We start from the raw sequence: 25,494 nt of genomic DNA, 5'->3' as shown, positions 1-25,494 counted from the left end.
TTGCCCAGCCTCTGAGCTTTGAACTTGTGTGAGCTCACAAGCAATAAATATAGGATTAGTTATCATATTGCAATAGAAAGGGGGTAGCCTGGAGGGAATTGAAGAACATTTCAGATAAAATTACTGCATTATAACTCATTAAATAATTCACATGTCTATACTGTAGTTCTGTCTCAAGAAGGAGCTGATCACTTTTGAAGGATTGCAGATGTTTACTGAAACAGCAGAATTTGAAAGCTCCAAGATCTTACTGGACTGGGTCTTTTGTAGAAAATCATGGTGAATAACAGTGAGACAGAACTGGGGGTGGAAAAATAAGTGTAAACCCTTGGAGACAGTCTTTCTCATCATTAAAAAAAACCCTCAAAAACTGGAAAAAATTTTATATATTTACTTGATCTAATAAATTAATTCTGTGTTCAGCAGCTGTGTTAATGTATTAGATAAATAATTGTGTCCATGTTTTGCAGTGAGCCTGAAGGAACTTTTTCCCATATGAAAACAAGATTTTAAAGTTTTTTATTATTTGAAAACATAGCAGAATTGATTTAATTGCACACTTTTTTAAACAGAAGAATAATTTCACAGTAAAACATTGCTTCTGAACGACAACATTCTTTGTATGTAAAAGTAAGTAAAAATAGCTGAATCTGAAATATGTGGTTTTGTTTAGTGAAAATGAAAGCCGAAGTTAAAATCTGTTGAATTACACATTAAAAAAAAGCTAAAAATAAAAAAAAAAAAAAAAAAAGAGAATGAGGAACAACATAATTTAATTCTTGGTTTCTGTGTCCTTAGCTACCATCCTAGCATTCAAAAAGATAAATTATAAATTTTGGAAAAAAAGAGGAGGCTTTTTTTTTTTCCTTCATCCCATCGCCTGTGCTGTAATAAAAGAGCAGACTCCACTGGAAAACTCGTGCAGGATACTAAGGATTAGACAGCAAATCATTGCTTAGAGTTTGGAGGTTCTAGGAGGCAAAGAGAAGAATAGAAAGGACTCACTTGCAGTTTGCAACTGACTTCTTACTACCAAAATTTGCAATGAATCCAGATACTTCTTTTAGCAGGAGTTAGGTGCAGATCCATCCCCTAAAGGATTAGATTTGGAAATTTACCCTTTTTGGAGTATTTGCATAGCTGCTTGATAGTACCACTCCAGACAGCTGCTTTTGCAGTTTCTTTTCTTCATCCAGCCATCAGGGAGCTGAATAGTGGTGCTGTTTTGAAGCTGATGTTGCAGAGAAAGTCTTACTGCTCTATTGCTGGAATTTTATACCAGGAGTGTTTCAAAATCTTCCCCATGGGCTCCAAAAGATGTTTTTCTGTTGGTGTCACTAGATTTATCTGTGCTGTATGGTCCTGGGTCATGACAATATGAGAAGATTCAAGTAACTGGCAGTACTAAACACACTTTGCTGCATCCTTTGGCGAGTATCTTGAGATGTTTGGCCTGCCGTGAGAAATAAAATACTGGCACACAGTTGGTGAGGTCTGTGGTAATGAGCAGGAACACTGCATGTGAGATAGGTACACAGACTTCCCCTCAATATCCCAGGAGATGCTGCTGTCAAAAGACAAACAAAACCCACTTGACTTCCATGATGAGCTTCCTAAGAAGGAAAAGTGTGCATACAAAGTAGAAATGTAGTAGGAGTCAGTTTTCATGCAGATAATCTGCTACTTCTGGTATAGGAATTAACTCAATTCAGAGCCTGACCCACTTGTGTTATTAATAAGTATTGATTTCTGAGTGTCCCAAAGCTATTCCATGGAAAACTGTAGCTAGACTCTGGAGCTGAGACTAGGGTAAATGGAGACCTCTTGCATTATGAACTAGGCAGTAGTTTACATGGGGATGTAAAATGTCAGGTTTCCTGCAAACACAGGCACATTTGCCCATGTCACACTGACTGGCAGTGGCCAGAAGTATTTAACTGAAAAGAAAATTCATTGAGTTACAGAGTTATTTATATGTAAAAGTACTTCAGCATCAGATCAATAACTCATCCTAAAGGACTGTGTCTCAAGGCTGTGCATGAACATGGATTCTTTGACGTCTGAAGAGGGTTGAATTAATGGTGTGGCTGAAGGGTTTGTCTTCTCAGCCTGTACACCTATGTGCATTAGGCATATGAAACTGGCTCAGCTAGAAACATGCAGAATTTTTTTTAAAGTTGTCCCATAATCTAGAAATCACTGAGAAAGCAAGCTCTGAGATGCTGGAAACTGCATCGTGGAAAGGGCCCTGGGGGTCTTGGTTGAGGGCAAGTTGAACATGAGTCAGCAGTGCCCTGGCAGCCAGGAGGGCCAAGTGTGCCCTGGGGGGCATCAGGGACAGCATCACCAGCTGGGTAAGGAGGGGATTGTCCTGCTCTGCTCTGCACTGGGGCAGCCTCACCTCCAGTGCTGGGGGCAGTTTGGGGCACCACAGCATAAGGATGATATTAAACTGTTAGAGAGAGTCCAAAGGAGGGCACCAAAGATGGGAAGGGCTTTGAGGGGAAACTGTGTGAGGAGCAGCTGAGGTCACTTGGTCTGCTCAGCCTGGAGAAGAGGAGATTGAAGGGAGACCTCATCACAGTCTGCAACTTCCTCTTGGAGGGAAGGGGAAGGGCAGGCATTGATCTCTTCTCTGTGGTGGTCAGTTACAATACCCAAGGGAGTGGCCTGAAGTTGTGTCAGGGGAGGTTTGTTGTATAGTAAGAAAAGGTTCTTCACTTAGAGGAAGGTTGGTACTGGAACAGGTTTCCCAGGGAAGTGGTCACAAACCCAAGCCTGACAGAACTCAAGAAACCTTTCACATGGTGTGACTCTTGGGGCAGCGCAGGGCCAGGAGTTCAACTTGGTGATCCTTGTGACTACCTTCCAATTGAGAATTTTCTGTGATTTTGTGATTCTCTCCCATTTTCTAGGGAATACAAGTAAGAAACTGCTGGAACTTTCCAAGATTGCATTTGCAACTTAAACCTAAACACTAGATTTTCTGGCTAGAGGTGGAAAATGAGGAAAACAACAACCGTTGAGTCTCTGGAACAGTCTACTGGAACAGGCTTATACAACATGTATTATATGGTTTGTGAGGCCGGAGCAGCTGGAGTTTTCATTTGGAAAAGCAACTCAATAAAATGAGCAGCTGTGAAAAACACATGGGATGGGAATTAAAATGAATATAAAATAAATCTATGCTCAAACTTTATTTTCTCATTTGAATATGGCACTGAATTCAAAAAGAAGTCATTGCAAACTGTTTAGGCTAGAAAAGGACACACAGAAACAATGTTCTGTGATGAACATTCACAATTTTTTTGGATTTGTGACAATAACCTAAGAAAAAGAAATGAAGAGCAGTATTGTATTCAAATGCAATCTGCAAAATTCACTCAGGAAGTTCTAGGAAAGCATTTTAGATGAATAACATTATGTAAGGCTCCTATGTAATGCTTTCCAGATAAAATTTCCTTAGCCAATGCATAGATCATAACGCTTTAGTTATTAAAAAGTCTTTAAAAAGTACCAAAGTCTGAATTAGCTTGTTTCTTTCTCAGATTGGTGACTGCCCATGATTAGGAATTTTTGCGGTGATTTTTTTTTTTTTGCTATTTGCTATTTTTGCTATTATGAAATCAATTTCTTACACTCATTGAAGTTGGTCTTTGAAGGTAAGTTAATTCATAGGAAGTATTAATTATGAATCTGTCAGATTAATTGTGAACTTCAATGCACTTTACAAGATAAGTGAATTGAGACACAACAGTTTTCATCAGGGAACCTAGAATAAATAGGTGAAGTAACCTAAATATGGAAATTTACCTTCTGAAAATGGACCCATAGTTGAGAAAATGAGTTTTGAGATATGATCTAAGGAAATGAAGCAAGTTTAAGTGGTGAATGCAATCTCTTCCCTGTTAGAATAAGAAATATTTGAAAAGTTCCCCAGTAAGCTACCTGTGTGCAGTCATAGCCAGAAAAATGTTTTTGTCCTCAGAAACGAGAACTGGACCTTCTTAGTCCATCAAGTGGTTCCTCTTGTAGCAGCTTAAATAACACCTGTAAGCCATATAATGATGACTGGACCATAGAGCAATTGTCACTGGGAAGTTGCAGACAGCATAACTCTTCTTTGCTCTTTAAATACTAAGTAGACTAGGACCTATTTTTTTGACATGTGACATGGCCTTTCACTTGTGGAAATATCACTAGTTTGGGGAGGCTGACACTCATGAAAAAAGTTTTTTTCCGAAGATACCGGGAAAAATTTATATGAGTCAGAGTATGGAAATATAAGTGATTTAGATAACAAAATACCACATCATTGACATTTCCTTTACTGTTTGTCTTATTTATCTCAAATGACTGTCAGCAACAGAAGGGGAATCAAGAATAAAGTTTGTTGGTCTTCAGAGATTACACAACCAACTATGCAAAGTGAAAAAGGCCACACCTGCTCATAGATTCCCCTACCAAATTTCTCATTATGGGAAGGAGAAGAAATCAGAAAGCACAATGCCTCTTTTGGTTGCACAGAAGATTTTAGAAACTCTTTGTGCTGTAAATGGGCCTTGAAATCTTCTACTATCCCTTTAATCTGCTTTTCCCCAGCTTTCATTAGCTAGGATTCTCAGTTTCTGCTACCGTATTCTTCTTTTTTTTTATAGTTGGATTAAGATCTGATGGCTGAGATTAAATACATCAAAGGTGTTTGTGCATCTTGCTCTCTTTGAATGACAGCAGACAGTTCTAACTTTCCAAGCAGCTTCCAAAAATCTTTATTTGCATGGTCAATGGCAGGACAATGTCCTCATTCTTGTGGTGCCTTCAAAAAGCTTCCCACAAAGCCCTCACCATTTCCTGATGGAATATTCTATATTCCCAGAACATTTTACCTGGCAAATTAAAATTATATAAGTACTTCTAGTGCGATGGCCAGTGCCCTTCTTCTACAAACTGTTCCTGCTGACATTATCTCCAAAGGGCCTTTTGTTTTATTTAGGTTTTTTTGGTCTATTTTTTTTTTCCAAAGTCTTCAAGACTGAGTGCCTGGGAGGTCCCCTGACACTTCATGCAATATGGATATCTCATGTGGAATATCTCAAGGATTGCTCAGCTAAATCAGGAGCACTTTTAAATCTTCTCTGTGACTTTTAAACAGTGAAAAAAGCACACAGAGGTGTAAAAGAGAGAACTCTCTGGACAAGGAAAATTTGCTTCTGGTGTAACAGTGTCCTTCCTGGTAAAAATACAGGAACTCACATACTTCTGTGTATTCAGTGGGAAATTGATAGGTTCAGTTAATTAAGACACATTTGGCAGTGTAAGATTCTTTAGATTTCACAATATTTACAAAGGGGTCAATATTGTAATCCCAACACCTATTTCTACACATCTTTTGGACAGAGTGATACAGTCCCCAATGTAGCTTTAAGTCTTGCTTTGGTACCAAACAAGAGTTTGAGTCTAAATGACTTTGTAACATCAGAAGTTTCAATTCTACCCTGGTTTCAACCTAGCCAAATAAGTTGATTTGATAATTCTTGATTTTTCAGAAAGAACATATGATTAGAAAGCACAAAACAGATGCTCTCTGCTTCTCACTCAGAACTCATTTTAATGGGATTCACAGAAATTGTTGAAAAACTCTTTTGCAGAATTTGATAGTCCTTGTTGCATTTTAATTATTGTATAATTATGTAGAGAATAGCTAAGAGATCTTTCCACATTAAGAGGGGTTGCACAGTATAGTGCACTTCTCATGCAATGACAATAATTAGGAAGAGCAGGATGTTGTACTGCAATAATGCTTTTCCCTTTCATCTATTAAAGACAGCAAAATTCATGTTCTCTTTGATGCAGCTGAAGCCTATTTCTTCATTTTGCATTTTCCACCTGGTGCAGTACTGTCTTTCTCAAAAAGCCTTTGAGCTGGGTCCTGTGAGAGTGAACTTTCATTGCTGTACACAAGAAGAAATCTGGAAAAATCCTATCAAAAAGAATTATGTGATTAATGTATTTAGTTCCCTATGCATTGCTTTTAAAAAGTTGTTCTTCACGCACAAAAGAAGCCTTATGTTAGAATGTAATTATCTGTGTGTTTTTTAATACCTTCGCTTCATTACAAACTAAAAACTGCACTTTTCCTTTTATTCTGAAAATCGTCATTGACAAAGCCTCATCTTTTACAGAAATCAATCTAAACTTTTTTCCTTTGATGATTGACTGACATAATAGCAAAGATCCATGAATAATCATTGTAAGACCCTTGAAGTATAATTGTGGTAAGCAGTTTAACTTCAAAGGCAAAACACCTAAGTCAAAGTAAAGTTACATACTGCACTGATGATTGTGCTTAAGAATTACATCTTCACTTAACTCAGAAATAGCCATTCTAGTAATTCCACTGTATGTGAAATCCAATTGAGTGACCTTCTATAATACATTGAAAAATATTCTTTTTTGAAACAATCTTTCCAGTTCAAGCTTCTTGTGGAAATTCTGGCAACCTATATAAAGACAAAAACTTGTTATCCTCCTAGTAATTTAAAAGTATTTACATAGTTTCCATTGGATTCAGAAGTGTTGAGGAAAATCAAAACAGTGAATTGACAGAAGAGCAGATACCTACATTTTCTGTTCTAAAGGAGCAGCTTTTGGTATGTGTGCCGATGCTGTTGAATAACTGCTTCTTAATTTTCATTTGTATAGCTAGATCAGTTCATTAGCTAGTCATTTCAAACTTTAAAAATATAATTGCAGTTTTGAAAGCAAATCTTTCTGTCTAGACATAGAAATTGAGTGTAATTTTCCCCTTTGAACATTACCAAACAGGGAGGTAGGAGCAGGGATCTCCATCTATATGGCCATAGAGGGAGAAGGGCAGTGTAATGTGAGGGGAGCCTCCTGTGCCACCCCACTGTGTACAGAATAATGGAAGATTTTGGAGCATGCTGAGGACCTATGGAGAGGAATAATCAGCAATTTTAAAGTACCATAGCTCCTGTTAAGGGGAGACATTGAAAATCCAAGAGAATAAAAGCAGCAACAGCTGCAGGAGCAAACGGAGGCTGTGAAAATGAACATACCTGTCTCCCCCTAAAACTCTTGGCCTGCTGGGTCAGTAGGTGTGGGCAGGCATGGAACAGCCTGGGCAGTTACACAACCTTCCAGATACATGCAATGGGCTTAATTGCATGCTTTTGTCAAGTTGATCTGTGTAATAGATTTTTAATGTCCTCCCAGACTTTTTTGGATCATCACAGTTACTCAGTTACAGGTTCTCCCCTGCCCTTTCGCTTTGCTGGCTCTCCAATTCTACATCAGCAGGTTGGCAGAGATAATCTGTATCTTTTGCTAATCTTCCTCTTTCAAACCCAAGCTCATGAGCTCTGCTGGTTGCTTTCTGGAGGTCACTGTGGGTTATGAAGAGGTCTAATAATCACTTTGCCTGCCCCAGTTGCTGACTTTCCCACCAAACGCTTCAAGAAGTCAAAGACCCTTAAAATATCTTACCCTGCTTGGCTATAGAAGTGCTCTGGAAACTGAGGATTTTGAAGACAGTATCTTATAACAGAGAAATTATCAGAACTTATAGAAAGCTAAAAATAATTTTTGTGGAACATTAGGAATTACAGGTATTTTTCCATGCTGGGAGCTTCCTTAGTTTTTGAGCAGAGTTTATAGAATCTTGGAATATCTTGAGTTGGAACCCACAAGGACCATTGAATCCAACTCCTGAGTTAATTCTGTAATCTTTGATGTCACTGTAACACGTGTACCTAATGTGTGTTACCTTTTATTTGTACACATATGCTTGTCTCAAAATAAAATTTAACTGTAAACAGGACAAGAAAAGGGAAAGAAGAAAAAAGTTCTTGAGAGTTTTGTATCCAAGAATGGAAGTGTATTTTATCAATCAGTTGTTTAGCAAAAAATTACATCAAATCCACCAAAGCTTTCTTTTCTTAATGCCTGTGATTTTTTAAAAAATTATTTAGGAGAGCAATTTAGCTGCAATGTTTTCATTCAAGTGTTACAATAAATGTAGAATCTCTACCTATGCTTTACCTATGTAAATTATATCTTTCTTTCCAAATCCACCCTCTAACACTGATATAATTGCAGCATATTTAATCAAACCAGAGATTTGTGAAAGAACTAATGAAGTTGTGCAGTCTTTAATTAGTTCCTGTAATATGTGACAGTGCTCTCACAGATGCAATCAGCCTTTCAGGTTAGAATCAGTCATGTAAGACATTGATGTATTAATTCAGACCCACGTAATTAGATAGAATGAGATCCTCACATGTATGGTAGGCAGTAAAGTTTAAAAATTCATAAAGCTTCCTGTATCAAAGGCAAATTATTTCAAAAGGCTATTGACTTTCTGGTTTTCAGCAATGAAGATCAGATTGTGAAAACAATAGGAAAGAGAAATCCAGTGTCAGAAGTTTCTTAAAGACAATCAGTAATGAAAATCCTTTGATCAAATACAACACAGTGACCACAATCAGGTGTAGGGCTCTAAGGAAATAAAGATATTTCATTGTGTCTGATTGCTCCTAAGTCTTAAAGAGGATGACAGACATTGCAGAGAAGAGCTCAGGAGAAGCAGAGTTTCTGGGTTTTCATAAATTCTTTCAAGTGATGTTTCTAGATGGGCTGTAGACTATACTGATTTAAAGCAATTAATATTTATGTATTTTTGCTTTGAAATCATGCCACATAAGCTTTTCTCACATTCCACAGGAACTTTTCCAAAGCTCCTGCATTTTGTTTTGTCACATACATTCAGGATTTTACTGAACACATATACAGGAGAGAGACTAACCACTAAAACTCTGACTATTCCATTTTTGATGAATGCAGGTTCTGTACACTTTTTTTTTTAATCAGACTTACAATTTCTGACTGTTACAGGGAGAAAATACTTAGGACAACTAAGAAAGCACATTAGAGCCTATAAACATAAAGGCAAATAATTCCTTAGGTACTTGTAGGAAGGTCTATGCTCGCAGATGTTTCCCTTCCTAAGCAGATATGGAATATTTAGTCCATTTGGATGAACTCACTACCCAAAATCAATGGTATTAATTATCCACTCTGGTATGTTTTTATGACCTACAGTTTTGACTGTAGCTGGGAAAATATGACTCCTATTGACAGATGTGGAATCACTTCTAATAAGATATAATGGAAGTGCAATTATGTATACACCTGCAAACATTGTGTAACTCCGCAGTCTGGCTGTTTCTGCAATCTATGTCACCATACTGAAGTTTCAGTGGGATTTTGTGGCCGTGCTCTAGGACAAAATACCAATATCTCTCAAGCCCCCAGACCAAAGTGAAAGTGCAGGAAACACATAACAATGTCTGCAGATTTTAATTTCTTTTTAGTTAGTGCCTTTTATATCTGGCACCAGCTGTCAGAATTTCTAGAACCTTTAATACTGTGTTAATGTCAAATGGTCCTATTCCTTCATCTCTCCTCATTCTTGATCTTTTCCTCTGGGAGCTGTCACACTTCTCAGTGGTGCTGTCAGCAGGAAAATGAGTCAAGCATCCTTTTGCAGTGACTCCATGCACTCAGGTAATCTAGGTGCTACATATCTGATGGCAGATTTACCCACTCCAAGTGCAATAGCAGCATCCATCAGGAGCCTCTGCTTGTCACATGGAAAGTATTAAATAAGGCCACGCTTCATTAGCACCTATAACTTTAATCACAGATGCTGTAACATTGCAAAGATTAACAGTTGTGTAAAGAAAATAGAATGCACCCTAAAGGCTGTAGTCTTGCTTATTAAGTGGATAACATCTTTCTTATTTTGCCTTTCAGTAATTACTCGAGCTGGGGCAATAGCTTCATATGAACAAGCACTTGCAGCTTGTACTGTGTGGAATTACTTGCACATTGAGTACATTTTTTTTGCTGGCATTAATAGGCTTGTCTCCCGCATACATTTCTGAGAGGAACAGAAGAAACAAATGTGCAGAAGAAGGCTTTCTAGCTGATGTTACAGTGAAAATGGAAACTACATTACAAAGGAAGGAAAAACATCCTGGAAGGTGGTGAGATATTGAGTTATCTGTAACAAGGCATATTAAACATTGGGATTATTTTTAAGGTCTTTTTTTTTTTTTTTTTTTTCTGGGGGGGGGGAGGGCAGGGCATAGAGGAAGTCAAACATATTGTATATCTTTTTTCTACTTCAGTCCCAAAGGATTTTTTTCTCTCTCAAAATAAAACCCTTAAAGTCTCCCTCTAGTTGCCCATCTCCTTATCCTGCTGGCAAATTCAATTAAATGAATCTAAAAATATTATACTTTGGCTTTTTAATTTTCTTCCTTATGAGGCTGTGTAAAGCTTATAACTCATAGACTTATAAAATTATTTAGCTTGGAAAAAAAATGTTAGATTTTCAAGTCCAGCCATTAAGCTATCACTGCCAAAACCTCCTCTAAACCATGTCACTGAGTGTGGAAGCTGAATGTGAGCAATCAGGCAGCAGCAGTGTCTGTGTGAAACCAAGTCACATAGAATTCCCACACAGGCCTGAGAAAGTGGCTTGAGAAACTATGAGGAGGGATTCAAACAGTCCTTGGAGAAAGAAAACAACCTTTGCAGGGGTGGTAGCTACAGCATTTTCCCTGGGCAGCCTGTTCTAATGCTTGACAACCTTATTGTGGAACAAATGTTTCCTAGTAGCCGAACTAAACCTCCCCTGGTGCAACTCATGGCCATTCCCTCCTGTCCCATTGCTTTTTACCTGGGAGAAGAGACCAACCCTTACCACTCCTCATAAGACCTGTGCTCCAGACCCTTCACCAGCTCTGTTGCCCTTTCCTGGATATATCAGCACCTCAATGTCTTCCTTGCAGTGAGGGGCCCAGAACTGGACACAGGCTTTGAGCTGTGGCTTCAGCAGTGCTGAGTACAGGGGTACAAGCCCTGCCCTGCTGGAGACAATATTTCTGCCACAAGCCAGGCTGCTGTTGGGCACCTGGGCACACGCTGGCTCAAGTTCAGCTGGCTGTCCCAGGTCCTTTCCTCTGGAGAGCTTTCCAGCCCTGCCTCTTCAAGCATGTAGTGCTGGGGTTGTTGTGACCCAAGTACAGGACCCAGCACTCTACCTTTTTGAGCCTCATATAATTGTCCTCAGCCCAATGTTCCAGCTTGTACAGATCCCTCTGTAGAGCCTCCCTACACTCCAGCAGATTGACACACTCCTACCCAGCTCTATAGTCCAATTACAAGTGATGATTGGAGAGTATTATAGGAGCTATTTGAAAAGCATAGTTCAGTGGGGAAAAATATCTCCCTCTCAGAATAAAAGCTCTTTCTAATGAAAGCAGTAAAAGTAATGAGCACAGACTGTTGTTTGATCTGAAATTTCCACTACATCTATCATCCCCAGATCTATTACCTTGCCCTTGAAAAACATGTGCACTTGTCCTGATATGACCTTTTTAGAAGTCCAAAGCAAAAAAGTGAGGAAGAGCTGAAGATATGTTGAGTGTTTTGCTGTAGAACATTTAGGACATGCTCCTGGTTCCTCTAGCATATCCACTGCCACTGCAGCCCACAACTGGGGATGTCTGCTTGGCAGCACTGGGATCCCTTGGGGGGCCTAAGCTCTCAGGTTTGGATGTGTTTTCATTATGATAATTTAGTGCAAGTTGACAGAAGGGAAAACCTGGAAAATGGGTGGTGGAGTCAGAGGAAAGCGAATGGCAGGAACTGGAGAGAAGAGTTATGAGCCTCATTAATGTTGCCCTGCAGAGCCTTTAGAAGGAAAACCATCAAGGATCAGAAACGGAGTTTGGCTGGAGGCCTTTTCTGACAGCTGTTGTGAATACCTGTCTAGGATTGAATAAGCATGAGGGACTGCATTGTGTCTTTCAACATGTATGCCTGCTATTCCTAATTAACTCAATTTCCAGAGCTTCACAGTCATAGCCAGGTGAAGATAGTTACCTACCTTATCATTATAATTTCTTTCTCCAAGTGATACTCAGAAAAAGGAAAGAGGTTTTAGAGGGAAATTTCCTTTAGATCTGTGAGTGCACTGAGATTAATGCAGATAATTCTGGTACATGCTCATGAGAATTGATCCTTGAATGAGCATCAGTGGTGTTTTTTCTCTGTGGGCTGTTGAGGGATGACTGTGGAGTGAAAAGTCCCCACGAAGTTATTGCTTGTCACCAAGACAACCTACAGAGAAGACTAAAAAAATGCCAAAACTAGTGAAAAAGTTTTTAGTGGAAAAATTTCATGGAGAAAATATATCATTGCATTAGAGGGAGGAAAGGAATCTTAGTTATAGATTAAAGTCCAAACCAGAGTTTTAAGTATTTGCAGAGGGGTTGTTGGTCCTTTAGAAACCCATGCACATAATCATCTCAAGGACAATTACAGTAAGGAGTCATGCAATCACTGGTATTCATTATAATTGCAAATACTGGGAGGATATCTAATTCTTTTGCTTATGCTGATGAGTTAGTAATAGGTTAGAGGAAAAAAGTGATGTTGTAGGTTAAGGCAGGCTGTGTAGTAGATGCTATTAGAGGACACATTTGAATTATATTTTATTTTTATCTCTGTTTAATGAGAATCAGCAATGGAGACATTTTTTTCCCCTTCTGATTTATTAGATGAGGTTTGTGCAAGGCTCTGCTTTTGGTATATAATCATCAGTGCAAAAACTACAATTATGTTTATATTTTACTATTTTCTTATATAATTTTAAAAGTAGTCTGGAAGTTAAAAATTAGCCACAACCATATGCTGTAAGACTATGTAGTATTTATTTACAACATATTAGCTTACCTTTCTGACAAGGACTTTATCAGGACAGGAGTAAGTTACATAAATACGATTTATTCCAGACTACTGTTGATTTGCCACCTACTAACCAAATGAATATTCAGAAGAAAAGATGGCAGGAATTAATACCTAAAAGCCCAGAAAATTCCCTGCTGTTCCTAGGTACATCGTTTAGATGTCATCTTAAGTGACATCTTTAACACTGTGCCTGATTTAATCTGTAAGATCACTTTCACCATCATCCAAACCACATCTAAAATAGTCCAATACTTGACCATCCAGATGCCAGAATAAACATAAAAATGGCATTAGTGTATGGTGAAAATTCAAACCCCAATGGATCTTATTCTTCACATCTCACTGCATTCATAGCACACTCAAAAGCTGTGAAACAATCAAGTCCTAGAAAAAAAACCTTATGACAACAAAGGAGCTTTCTTTACAATGTTCACCTTATCAGTTAAAAAGACAAATTTAATCAAATGATGACATTCCTCTACAAAATAGATTAATTAAAGATGCCATGAGGTATTATGAGCAAATTTATCCAACACAACACAGAAACTAGACCAGGTGTCTCAAAGCTGCATCCAATCTGGCTTTAAATACTTCCGGGGATGGGGAATCCAGAATTTTTGCTACATGTCCTGGTTCCCTCTCCAGTATATGCTAAGTAGACCAGGACTGGAACTTAAAAAAATCTCAGAACAGCAAACCAATAAGAATCAGTGCATCTTTGCACCAAAAATCTACTGGCAAAAGTCCTGGACATGGATAAGGACTAAGAAGACAATTAGGCTGTGAAGATGGAACCTGCAGAGTTTATGAATCAAGTAGAAGGAGGCCTGGGAAATGAGGTCTGGGTTAATAATATCAATGCTGGAAAAAAGCTCAGTCTCAGTGCAGATACCTCTTTGATAACATATAAACCTTTTCACCGAGTCTTATCAAAAGTAACTTTCCTCTGAAATGACAATCTAGTACTACAAGCAATAATGATTTGCCAACTCCTGAAGAACTGAATAACTTACTGCTTCTCCCTTGCTAACAGTGAGCAAGGGAGGATTTGCTAACAGGACTTACCATGCATTTTATCTAATTGTTAAACATAATTAAGCTAAACATAATTAAATTAAAGTCAGAACTAATTAAGCTAAATATAATTAAAGCCAGAACAAGTGTTTCCAAACAGTAATTATATTAAACTTCGCTGGTTTTTGTTCAGATTTAGAAAGAGGTACTGGGATAATTTGGTTTTCTTGATTCTCCAGGTTTTCTACAAAAATATAGTATTCTCTGTGTACATAGTCTCTCATAACCTTTTGATAACTGGGTTATCAAATCCTCCTCAACACGAGAATAAAAATAAGAACATGCTTGGTTGAATCAGCATAGCCAGGAGGAAGGATGCATTCCACTATATTAGCCAGAGAAGGAAAATGGAAAAAAATTGCAATGAATTTACCAATGGAGTGTGCTTAAGGTTTTAACAAAACAGGAAAGCAGAGCAAAAACATTGTCGTAGCTGAAAGGGGTATAGAAAACCTTTTAAAAACCTTGTCTGTTTCTAATATAATTTGCTCTGGGTTTGTGTCTCTATAGTTTGTTGATCTGAGTCACCTTAAAGTCTGTATCCCTGGGGATAAGATTAGAATGGCAGATACAGGATAAAACATCATTAAGTTTGCAATGGCTTCAGAGACTATAGCAAGGACAAGAAATGATTCCACTGGAGGCATTGACTGTACTTCTCAAAGCCAGGCTATGCTCATTGATGATCTATATTTTAGCATTTTAATTTGAGCATTAAGATTGGTAAATTTAGCCTATAAGCAATCCTGGAATGCAGCAACCAAACATAAAAAATATAAATATAAATTAAGACAATATGTTATACAGAAGTAACCCAGAGAAGAAAAGATATAGCCAAAAAATGTTTTGAAGTATTAAAGGAGGCTCAGTTAAGGAAGTAAAAAAAAAAAAAAATCCAGGACCTTGATTTGTCAAACCTTTCCACAGCCTGCAGCCTTCAGCTCATAGCAGTTGTTACAGCATCTACTTCTGCCCTTCTACTCTTTCTGTAACTCAGTATGAGTTACTCAAAATGAGACAAAACTGAGGCCTCTCATTTTTAGCTAAGAACCAATCCAAGCATACTGAAACGATTTTATTTCTAAGTTTCTACCCAGTCCATAAACTAAAATCAGACAGGGTAATGCCATTTCATATCCTGCCCACTTTTCACAATTCAGCAGACTCCAAGCACTCTTCTGTACAGAACAAAACACATTCATTGTCAGACATGAATACTCAATAGCATGCAATTATCCCTGTCACTCACACATGCACAAATATATACACACAGTCACACACCTTTGTCCTTGCAAATAGGGTCTGCCAGAAACCCTAAGATTCTCATAAGTGTACACAAGGGGCATGTGCTTTCACAGACCTGAGTTGTCATCTATTACATGGCTTGGTTAATCACATATGACAGAAGGAGTATCACAGTCTACAGAGTGTGATCTGGGCGTGACACTGCTCATGAGGACTCCATTGCAGAGGAAAACAAATAATGTAGGTTTAAAGGTTTTCGTGTGGTATTTGTGAGGGTGCAGAGTTTCCACTGAAAATTAGTCAGCCCTCCTCTCACAGGACATTTATATGACTTTGGAAAACTGCAGACTTGTGCTGAGTCCATTACCAATCTATTTTTTAACTGAATTTTTGCTGATTTCAATAATGATGTGGCAGTGGCTCAGGTTTTAAAGAAACAAAGAAGAAGTGAAGGCAGAGCTAGAAATAATCAAAGCCAACCTTTGCTTCAGAGAGGTTGGCAGTACCTGTTTTCCCACTTTCCTTGTGTCCTGGCACAGAAGTTGATATCAGACCTCAGGATGCCTCTCTCTTCTCCCAGCCAAAAGGAGGTTGGATCTAAACAGAGCTGGTTAGTGTTGGGAGGTGTGTTGCACCCTGGCAGTACCCCGTAGTCAAAATAAGCAGAGAAAATAATACAGTCTCTGTGGATTTAATAAGCCTTTTCATGATAAACTTTCTCTTTTTTTCCTTTTATTTTTTTTTTAACAGAGAAGTACCAGTGGGCAGGGTGGGAAAAATGAAATATGTTGGGGAAAGATTTGGTGAATGAAGGAGCAAAGGTGAATTTGGAGGCAAAGATGAATCGAATTCCTCTTTATAATCTCGTCTTTTTCCATTCTGCCTTTTAGAGGGTAAAACTGAGAATATCTCGTGCAAAGCACTTGATAGAGAGCTATTTGTTCCTCACTACTGTTTTTCACACTTTTTCCAGCATCCAAGCCTAGCTCTGGCTTCACTTTCAGCCACTCAGCCCACTTTCCTCTGACTCTTATCACCACATTTTTTCTTGACTCTTCCCTGTGACATCCCCTTTTCTCATTCAGAGCCATTTATGTCCCTCAGCTCCAGCCTCCAGCCCACCAGGTCAGCCTTCTCTTTCTCCTCCATGGATTCCTCCAACAGCTTCAAATATTTCCTGCTCAGAATAGCCCCAAGCTATCCAGCTGGTTCACAACAAGCTGAATGCAGTAACATCTCCTTTCTGTGCCTCTAAACCAAGACTTGACATTCCTACCTGGCACCCCAATTTGTCTGCTAATGAAGGGAGCAATTTTAAAAATTGTTATTGTTTTAACCAGCAGCCTTTTTAGTCTTCTATTAAGATGCCTGACAGAGGATGAATGTTTATGAGCTTCAAAGAGAGTCAAAGGGGACTTGCTATTATGCAGTACAAGCTGGACTAACACATCATTTTTCATAGAAAATGATAAACAGCTAACAGGGTATTGAGCAAGTATAGATTCATTGGCCAGAATGGGTTTGAGTAATTCCACCTTCCATCCAAGCAAACGTTTTTAAACAAAACCTGCCTAATTCAACAAATGAGAAAAATTTGCAGCTTATAACATATATTTCAAATCAGTCTATTAAAAAAATCTGAACCCAAAAAGCTCAAACTTGTAGAAAGTTTCAACCAATAAGCAGGTTGTGGCTGAAGAAGTTAAAAACTGGGGAGTTACATTTAAACTCTCTTAACTACTTGGTAATGGTGGTAAATTGACTACCACTGACTTTATTATGTGGTCTTAGCTGAGAAAGTCTCATCAAAACTGATGTAAGGGTTAGTCTTAACAAGGAGTAGGTTGCCACTTTGCTTTAGACCCATCCATGTTCCTAGTAAAATAATAAGTGAAATAGAAAGTTCCCACATTTTGTCCTGCACTGGATCCCGACTCTCTTGCAGGGTTGTACTTTATGACTTTCTGATGCTGACACACCAGGACTTCTCCACTGCCATACATGCCCTCCATGTCCTTACCTTGTGCCACTGTTTTGGTGCCAGTGAGGCTGTGAAGTTTGTGCAGTGTCAGAGTCCAGGACATCCCTCTGGCCACCCTGGAGGGTTTGGAGACCGGACAGGGGGATTTGGGATCTGTACAAGGGGGTCAGCCAGCCTCACACAGATCCCAAGAGGACACTGCCTCTGATCCCTGGCCATGGGAGTGAATGCCCACATTGTATGAAGAATCACAAGCTGAAAGAATTCAAAATAAGTAGTATTTAGTTTATCACAGAGTGTAAATGTAGAAGCTAGGATTTTTAGCATATGGGTTTGAAGAGACAAGATGGAGGAATTGGGGAGTGGTCCTGTCCTCCTTGTTCTTGTTCTCATCTCCCATCTTTTGCTGAGTTGGATTTCAAGGACTGGTTTAGAGTAGAAATGACATGTTAACATAGGTAGTAAGTATTGGCAAAATTTTGTAAATAAAAAGTACGTTTTGGATGGTGGTTGGGTCAAAGGGATGGTACATAAAGTCTGGGACCCTCTGATCCAGCCAGTCCGCCACGTGTCCTGCTCTGCTGGGGACACCTTGCAGAGCTGAGAAAGAACTGAGAGATAATGAAGAATAAACAATCTTGGAAACATGCACTGGCGGACTCAGCCTGTCGTCTCTGGCTCCGGCGTGGAACCTTTAGGGCAAGAGAAGCCCGAAAACCTTATTACCTCGGGGAACAGCAACCCCAAGGAGAATCTCAGGGAACAGCAACCCTGAGATGCAGTGAGGACTTGCACATACCTTTGATGATAACACAATCAGATTGTTATATGGCCCCTACCACTACTGAGGAGACAGAATAAGTGAAGTTCCTCATTGCTGCTGATGCTTTTCAAGCCTGCTTCTGTGTAAAATACAGCTAACTTTAAAATTAGCATGAGGAGCAGTGTAGTTAATTTTCAGTGAAAATTACTGTTGAGGCAAATTAAATGAGTGACAAAAAATTATCTTTCCTGCTTGAATCTGACCATATTTCTATTACATATGAGGTCAGCAGGACCTGATTCTGAATTATTCATCAGGATCTTTCTAGTAACAGGAGGTGCACAGCTGTAGGCTGAGTAATTTCTATATCCACTATACCACAGAAATGGTTTGGCAGGAGAGGCCACTGGTTGCTGAATAGCTATTCACAACAGGATTGAAATACATCCAGCACTGGTTGGGTTTGTTGGCTTTTGGTGGGGGCTTTTTGATTTTTTTTCCTTAGCATTTGGTAATAATAGACAAAAAGAGGGGAAGAAAACAATGGACAATAATGCTACAATGAAAATTAACAGATCTAGAACATTTCTTTGACAACTGCTATGGTAACTTATAAGAGGTTATTGTTTTTAAATATTGGGTATAAGGGTTTCATAGAAACTACCTCTTCTTTTTTTCTGCTCTAATTGCCATTTTTTTGTACTGGCAAATGTTAAAAAATCAAAGCTGGTTCATGATAATAATGGCCCATCCCTGGAAATGCTCAAGGTCAGGCTGGGTGGGCTTTGAGCAACCTGGTCTAGTGGAAGCTGTCCCTGCCCATGGCAGCTGGGCTGAAACAAGACGATTTTTAAGGTTCCTATCAACCCAAATCATTCTATATTTCTATGATTCTACAGACTCATAAAATCAGTTTTGAAAAATAAAAATACTTGAGATCTGCATTTTCTCATTGGATGTTCACTATCTGGCATTAAGAAAATGTGGTTATTGGAGTCAGGTACTGCAACTTTTGAGTAGTTTTCTTGGTTTTCTGAAAAAAAAAAATCCAGAATAAAAAAGATCACTAATTACAAACAAGCAGCTATTCAGTTCATTTGCCTTTCTTAAATCACAGGTAGAGGACTTTAAACTCTCCTTGAGAAAGAAAAAACCCTAACCTTTGAATCAGCTATTCTCTGCTTTGAACCTCTGGAGTGAAGGAAGTGTCATAAACCACTTTTAATATACTGTACATCCCTGGTACAAATCACACTGATGTAATGGTGTGTGGACACAAAACTTTCGATCAGAAAAGAACAATTTTTAAAAAGATAAAATGACCAGTTTTTCTCAACGAGCCATCTCCTTGAACCTTCACAAATTGAGAGTCAGATGTTCCAGATGGGCCCTTAATAATTCTCACTTGTAATGAAGAAATGCAAGTACTAAAAAATCAGTTATGATAATTTGAGCCAATCAGAAATTTTCGCTGGGAAAAAAAAACTTTTCAGATTTGGCATGAAGTAGGTCCGTATCACCAACACTTTCTGCAGACACTTCTCCCTGCAGATGTTCCCTGCCAGCATTTCCCCTGTGACTCACACAGCTTCCCATTCGCTGATTAACATGTCACCTGAAGGTCAAAGTTTCAGAATATTCTGGAAGTTTAGTCTCATAAGCACCAAGCCCACTCTCCATTCTCCAGGGATTTGTTTTGTTACATGTATTATAACAATGTTTCTCTTTTTCCACAAGATGAGAAAAAAAAGGAGGGGAGGGCTGTTGTGGAGCACCCCCACAACAAAGTAAATGTTTCCATATTGGGAAAAGAGTTTCAGTTACACCTCAAGACTTTCAAGGGAGAAGAACCAGAAACTTCTGTGCTTCTCTGGGTGTAATTGGCCCAGTGCCAGCACAAAGGCACCTGTTGGATCTTTGAAATGTACCCCAAAACCTGTAACTGTTTCTACTGGGCGGCTTGCCAAAAAATCCCCTCCTTGATTGTTGTGTATTTAAAAACAAGCAACTTTTTGAGGTGTCTTAACAGGTGTAAGGGACTCCCCTACAGTGTGCACGGCTTTTATTCTTTTGTTCTGTATGGTTTGATATTTTCTCTTTTATTAAAACCTTTTTGCTTTTTCAGAACATACCCGATCAGCCATCTTGCTAATTATTTTAAGCCATTTCAGGGAGGTTGCTGGTCAACCCTCAGAACTTGATATACCTTTGTGGGGCTCGTAACATGCTGACCTCATGCAGAATTGTACCAAGGGGCTTCATCCTTGCCCAGTTGCAATAGTAACAGCAGGATTATGGTATATGTTAGTTGGATTTTTTGGCAGAACCAGGCTCTGTGCAATCCAGAACATCAGAGTAATCCCTGTTTTGAGCAGGATATGGGACTCGATGACTTCCTAAGATCCCTTCAAACTCATATCAGTCCCTTATCTGTGGATTTATTTTTACTTGGTGCTTTTCTAAATGTCTTGGTTTAGGATTTGTAGGATATGTGGTGTGTATCATCCCCATTGTTAACCAAAGGTAATTAGAAGACAAAGTTACAACCTCTTGCTCTTTCTTTCATCTTCTTATTTGTCCATATCTATTCAAGCTTTCAACTTACCCACCCAAAGTTGCACTTTCTTTTTCATATGTTTTTTTCTCCTTTGCAGGCTGCAAGGTCACATGTATGGGAAACAGCAGTATTAATGTCAATTCAGGCTGCTGAGAGAGGGATTTAAGAACTTTCTGGTGAGATAGCCAGGTGACTGAAATGTGGTTTGCTTGTGTGGTCACAATATTGCTTGGGTATGTGGCAGTAATTGGGAACTAGAAAACTTGAAGATCTCTCTTCAGTAGTCTTTGCCATGTTTCACAGTTCTACTGTGGTGTCAAATGAGAATGCCATCACTTGCATCTTAGATGTAATTATGATGTTTTCTTCTGGTCTGATAGGAAGGAAGAGATGTCAGCATTTGCAAGTGGAATGATTCACTAAGCATTATAATGTCATTTATCTTTTCTTTGTCAGTGATGTAGTATTTGTTGAAATAATGCAGGGCTGTCAATCTACTGTCAGTCTACAGGTTCAGGGTAATCGGTCTGTTGGATATTAGACAAATTAATCTTTTCAAGTTCCTGAGTTTTTTTCTTGTCATTCTCAGTGTTGTTCATAGTGAAGTAACAATACACAAAGTGTGAAGTTGGTGCTCCACTGGCAGCTATAGGAATATCAGGCAATTTTGCAGATAGATCCACCTACCATTTCTAATTTCAGAAGAGAATGGGAGATCCCATGAAAGGAACACTTAATCTCTAGCACAATGGTTTCTAATCTGTAGTAGGCTGATTTTTACCAGCAAAATTGTTTCCCCTACAATTTAGAATTACTGTTCCTTATATCTCTTGCTTTTGCAAATGCAGCAACTGTTCATGATGTTATGGACATAGCAAACCAACAGGAATAAGCACGTGCTAGACCTAAAGTGTCATATCAGGGTTTTAAACCTACATGGTTGCTGAAGCATCCTAAAGAAAGAATTTTAACTATGGAAAGTCTCTACTATGCTGGAAAATATTTTTGAGCATATACACACTGCCTTCTATTTTGATCACTAAACAATCAGGAATTTATTGAGAAATGACAGCATTATTTCAGCACTTTTCAGGCAGTCAGAAGTGTAAAAAAAGAAAAAACTTCTTTATCTGACTGCAAGCTGGAAAAATGTTTAAATACAAACCCACAGAGACAGATCTACAAATATTTTTCTTAATATGTGCTGAAATGAGGGATTGGATAAAACTGGAGAGATTGCACCTTCAAAAACAAACACTAGTTACAGAAAAGAAAACCCATTATGTGGCAATTAGTGTAGCATATTGATGTTCACCATTGCTAGCAAAATTTTGGATGGAATATTATCTGATGTGTTTATAAAATGTGCTATTAAACTTACCTGATTTCATACAAATTTACTACCATACCAGCCATGTGCTACAGAAGTTTCCCTGTGGCTGGGTCCTAAAGCAAGTCTAAGTGATGCCATTCATGTGTTGTCACCAGCACAGACACTCAGGCCAAAAAGGAGACCTTGTTCACTGTCTTTGAGACAATCCTCCCATTATCTGTGCTATTTAGAAAAAAATGAAAAGACAACCTACATGAAAAAAAATTCTGCAGTTTGTACGGTGTGCAGACAGTGTACATGAAATCTCTTGAAGCCAACTGTCATTGTTAGAAATTCCAGGTTTTATACTCATTCATCAAATAGGGCCCTAAGCAAACCCTGTGTAAGTACTATGCAGTAAGACCACTGTTAAATAAAGGTGGAATTAGACTGATTTGTTAGTTGCTGTGTATTTGTTAGTTGATCTATTTTAAATTCTTCTCCATCTAAATCTGTGGGCTAAGGTGACATTAATCCAAAATTAAATACACAAACACAGACACACAATCACATTAGCCACTATGACCTTATTTTGCCATGGAAGTTACTTGCACAGGAAGCAAACAATGAGTCTACTGATTACTTTTTTATTTATTAATCAGGAGCAACTGCTGTTTACATGCCACTTACTGATCATTGTATTTAGCCTTTTGAGCACTTACGGTGCCTTCAGTAAGCCATCTGAAACAAAATTATTCTGAAATGCAGGAAAACAGAAGGCAGACAAAAAGACCAACAACTGAGTTATGATTTTGCTCATCATTTATAAATGTCTTCATTACCATAATTTCTTAAAGAACTTACAAGAAAAAGTATGGCCCATGACATATTTGCTACTTGAATCTATATCACTAATAATGCAGTAGTAGTTAGTTTACTTGGTTCTTAAGTAAGATGTAGCTTCATTTATGACCAAATACCTTGATATCAGTAGGTTGCATGTAGATGGTCTTTAAATGTCTTTTGTTGCATTGTTGACTAATATTTTCATGTTGCAGGACCAGATTACTTTGGAGGCTAGGGATCTGATAATTTAGGCCTTTGGTTCCTGGTAAGGAAGGCAAAACAGTCTTGACAATTCAGGTTTTCTTTTGAGTACTGACATATTCCTCAGTGATCAATACTTTAAAAAGTAAGTTATGCAGAATTTTAGTGAAGAAACGTATGGACACTTATACTGAATTCAATGTTGGTGACATCCATTTCAACACTGCCTTTTCATCATTCCTGCTTATGATAACTGTAGCTCTGTGAAGGAAGGTAAGGGACCAGTAGAACTTAAATTCTTTCTTAATGTAGGAAGTAAAATATGCAAAACTGTCATAAATTCAACACTTGTTTTTCTTTCTCACTGAAGAGAAAATTTTGTGGCTACTGTTCATAATATGTACATTTCTGAGTTTATATAATGTTCTAAATTCAGCCTGAATGGCAAATGATGAGTTGTTTAAAACCAAACAAATAGCACAAAAGCACAAGTAAATCATAAACCACATTTAATTATGAAAATCTAGTACATCTGTTCCTTGCAACATGAAGCTCCATCTCCAGGGTACTTCATTATTTCTGAGAGTTGCGCTGAAGCTGGAGCAGCACAGCTGAGTTAGAGCTCTGTTAAGCTTCTGCAGAAACCATCAGTATTACAGAAGCCTGTGTATTAGAGTAACAGCCAGTAAATTTCTTGTAAAAGGTGTTTCATTTAATTTACCAAATTTTCTTAATTTAAAGAGGAATCTATTAGTCTATGTATGCCCCAGGTAATTTGAGTTTGGTAAACAACCTGCTGTTCTCATTGTGCAGCAGGAAGGTTTTTATATATTTTTTTTTATCAATGGCTTAGAGACAAAAAAAACAACATTCAAAAAAGGATTACCTAATTTGAAATTTACCAAACTATTTATGGAAATTAGTAGTGAGCAGTTATTTTCCACTCATCCATTAACAGGGAAAATCCATAGAATAGCTCAAGACTATGTTATTGATCTTGATAAGCCATATTCACAAAGTGGTGTAAGAGAACCAAACTTTGAAAAATGCAATATTAGCATGAACTTTCCCCCATAGTGTAGTAATGGTTACATGACACTGTCTTTTTGAAATCAGAACTTTCTTTTTTAAATTTTCTGGCTCCTAGAGTATTAAAGAAATATTTTAATGAAGAAAAAAACAAACCTCTTTCAAGATTTTTTTACTGTGAATTAATTTATTTTCTTTAACATTCTAGTCTACACTGTAAAGATTAACAATGCACAGAAAAACTATTTCCTTCCCTAAATTTACTCTCTTGTGCTATATAGTAAAATTAGAGTTATGACTAATGGATCAGTTATGACATTTACACTAGAAGCTGAAACATTTTCATGCTACAAACCCCACCATTTTCATCCCAGACACACTGGTGGAACATTGTTCTGTCAGCAGGATGTAGAAGCAGAACACAAATAAAATTTAATCTACAAATTTAAAGGTGTTAAAAAAAGAATATGTAATTACAAATTTGGCCCAAATTTGGTATCAGATACATTGGTACAAATCAGGAGAAAGCTGATGGAAACTAATTACATTAGTTCTGCTTCTCTTCATTGTGAACAAGAATACAACCAACAGAATAATCTTCCCTCTGCAGAAAAAAACCTCCCTGGATTTCTCAGAAACGTTGCTGAGATCTGTGAAAGACAACAACCTCTCTAAAGAAAACAAAAAACAAATGGGGCGTTGGAATAGATCACAGAAGTCAGAGTGGTATTAGTTACCATTCTCACTGATGCCTATCTGGAACAAAGTCAGAAATGAAGGGGTGAGGCTCCTGTTAGCATGTGCAGACTGGTGTGCCATGTGTCATGGTATGTCATAGGGTCCTTCTTGCCCAGGTATCCAGATGGGTGAGCTGCTGGAGACTCAGTTTGGATGCAGCACTCTGGCTGTGACACGTCTGGCCTGACAGAGTCTGGAGCAAGGTGTCAGCCTCACAGTCTCACAAAGTAGGCTGATGAATGATTTGATCCAAATGCTAGAACTTCTACTCTTCCCAGCTGGGAAGATTTCCCAGCCTCTTCCACATCCATCCTCAGTCGCCTTGCATGCTCATCCACCTGAATGACTCAGCTCCATGATTAATGGTGGCTGATCACGTCTCCTAGGTGCTGATGATATTTTAAACCACCTCAGCTCAAATTCCAGGGAAAAGGTGTTTTTTTGACAGGATGTGACAGGAAAATCTGTGGGGAAGGGCATGGCTCTGTTGCCTACACTCTGTAGAGTGGCACATCAGAAGCTCTGGGATGATATCCCACCTGCTGTCAGCCTAGAAGACCATGGTTGTCTCAGACATCTCATGGCATGTGAGTGTCATTCATGTGGCATTTGATTCTTATGTGTAGGCAGTGCATTTGAGAAGTTCCTGTCAACAAAGGAATTGGATGAGGACCCTCACAAACTTGGGTTCATTATTTACCTGTTAAGACAGCAGAAATTATAAAGGAAGGTTCAAAAAAGTGTTTCCAAATCTTCTTACTTGTCCTTCAGCCTTTGAATCTGTATCCCTTTTTTATGCACTTGTCCACATCAGAACTGAGAAGGAAGTGGACTAGCTTGTCTCAAGATCAAGACTTATGAATCTGAAGACAAATATAAAATAAATAAAACTTAGAACTTTATGTGTT

Source organism: Prinia subflava, chromosome 1, assembly GCF_021018805.1.
Source record: "Prinia subflava isolate CZ2003 ecotype Zambia chromosome 1, Cam_Psub_1.2, whole genome shotgun sequence".
Classification (NCBI taxonomy): Eukaryota; Metazoa; Chordata; class Aves; order Passeriformes; family Cisticolidae; genus Prinia; species Prinia subflava.
The sequence above is the reverse complement of the archived record's forward strand: the minus strand, read 5'-3'. Positions refer to the sequence as shown.